Genomic DNA, 2,543 nt, shown 5'->3' on the forward strand with positions numbered 1-2,543 from the left:
CCAAGATACATTAATTGCATGTCATCATCCGACTCAACCCAACCTACAAAATTCGGAAATCAGATGAAGGCTTTAGAAGCTGTTGTGGTGCTCACTACACTTTGGCACTAGATGTTCATTCGTAACGAAAATCTAGAAAAAAGAAAAAGAAACTATAAGAGTATTTCAGGTTTAACCACCATACTCTATGCTTATCCCATGCTAGGTTGTAGGCCCTGATGCTCCAGGTAATAATCAATTGACTTCCCTAAAGATCCAAAAGAACATAGCTGAATGTTTTGCAAAACAAATATTGCATTCTATTGTTTTAGAAATTGGACATGGTGTATTTTCTTTGCTGGTTGATGAGTCAAGGGATGTAGCTGGTAAAGACCGATGGCAGTGGTCTTGAGATATGCTAGTAAATGTGGAAGTGTGGAAGAGGGTTTAGTCGGCCTTGTTCATGTGAAGGAGACAACTTCAAAGTACCTCAAGGCTGTTATTGATGATTTTTTGTAGAACTCAATTTAAGTCTCAAGCAACTTAGGTGCAAAGGATACGACGGCACGAGCAACATGCAAGGTGATTTTAATGGTTTGTAATCCTTAATCATAAGGGAGAACAACACCGCATATTATGTTCATTGTTTTGCACACAAATTGCAATTAGTCGTTTTGGCTGCTGTAATGAAGCACAAATGGAGCAGCAATTTTTCTATATGATATCTGTATTCTTGAATTTAGTTTGTGGATCTTCAAATAGAAAAGACATGATTCGAGATAAATATAAAGAACAAGCATATGAAGCCTTATGTGGTGGTGCACTTACAAAGTGGGGCGATATTAAATCAAGAGCTAGCACTTCAAAGACTCGGACACACTCGATGGAGGTCTCACTAGAGGAATCTTAAGATTTTGATTTATTTGTTTCCTACAGTTATCTAAGTGCTAGAATATGTGGAAGAAGAAGACCGGGATGACGCAAACAGAAGGCAAGCATGTGGTCTCCTTGTTTATTTCCATTCATTTGATTTTGTGTTCTAGCCGCAGCTTATGTCCACTATATTGGTTATCTCAAACACAGTATCATTGGCTCTACAAAGTAAGAATCAAGACATAGTAAATTTCGTACATTGTGTGCAGTCAACCAAAAACTCCTTGAATGATGTAAGGAGGAATAGATGAAATCAGTCTTGGGTGAAACATATGCTTTTTGTGACAAACATGGGATTTCCAAGTTGGAGATGGAAGAGCAATATGTCAATCTAAAGAAGCCACGTCAACAAACAGGCATCACTAATAACCATCATTCTGAAGTGGATTGTTTCAATGATGTTATTCATTGGCTGCTTCAAGAACTTGATAGCCGCTTTAATGTGAAAAATTCTAAGCTACTAATGTGCTTAGCTGCTTTGAGACAAAAATAATCATTCAAAGATTTTAATTTAGGGCATTTGATGGATCTAGCCAGACATTATCTGGAAGACTTTGATGATGGAGAACTAAGGGACCTTACACGTCACCTCTGTCTTTACATTGCCGATGTTGGAGCAGATGATTGATTCTCTAGCATAAATAATATTTGTGAGATCTCTCAAAAAAATGGTGGAGACAAAGAAACATATTATCTATCCTTTGGTTTATTGGCATGTGAATCTTGAACTTTTATTGCCTGGTGCTATTGCTCCAGTTGAGAGATGTTTTTCGGGCATGGAAATTATGTAGACATTTTTGTGCAATTGTCTTAGTGCTGATGAATTGATCACAACCTTATTTGTTGTATGGAGAAAAAAGAAACGAGAAGAGTCACCAGTGATGCAATTATTTATCACTTTGAGGTCATGAAAGCACATAGACTTATAGCCTTAATTAATGAATTATTGCACAAGTCTATTTAATATGTATTAAGTGATTTTTTTTGGAGGCAATCAGTATGTATTGCCGTATGTTGTCGTCCGATCATATTTATTTTCATGGTTTGGAGTTTTCTCCTCCTCGCCGTCGCCGGTGGCCTCCGGCAGGCAAAGCCTGCGCGGAGCCGGCAGCGGCGAGGTGCTCTCTGGATGCTGCTCGCTCGGGAGGAGGGGATCTCCTGCGCGGTTGGCAGCTGTCCGGCGCTCGGCCTCGTGTGGCATCGACGCTCGTGGCAGAGACGTTCTTGGGCGCGCGGCGCGTCGGTGGGCGCACCGTCACGGTGCATGCGGTCGCGGTCGTGGCGCTCATGCGGTCCCGATCTGGGATCTCGCGGGCTGCGGCCCACTAACCCCACTACTAATCTCACTACGTTGCATGCAGATGCGACTGCCAAGCCAGCTGCTTGATCCGATTATTCCTGCATGTATAGGCTTGAGTCAAATCCAAGTTTGCAGCATTCTTGAGCTTGCCCACAACGGCACACTTGACGCACGCCTCAACTGATTGTATCCGCTTCTAGCTCCACGCTGATCTGTCGTCGCATTCGGCCGCTCTGACTCCACGGAGCTGTACGCGCATGTTGCTAACAACTACATCCATGCAAACTACACGACGTGCATGGTACTGATCAGCTAATGCTAACTCAACTAA

Source organism: Triticum aestivum, chromosome 1B (assembly GCF_018294505.1).
Source record: "Triticum aestivum cultivar Chinese Spring chromosome 1B, IWGSC CS RefSeq v2.1, whole genome shotgun sequence".
Taxonomy (NCBI): Eukaryota; Viridiplantae; Streptophyta; class Magnoliopsida; order Poales; family Poaceae; genus Triticum; species Triticum aestivum.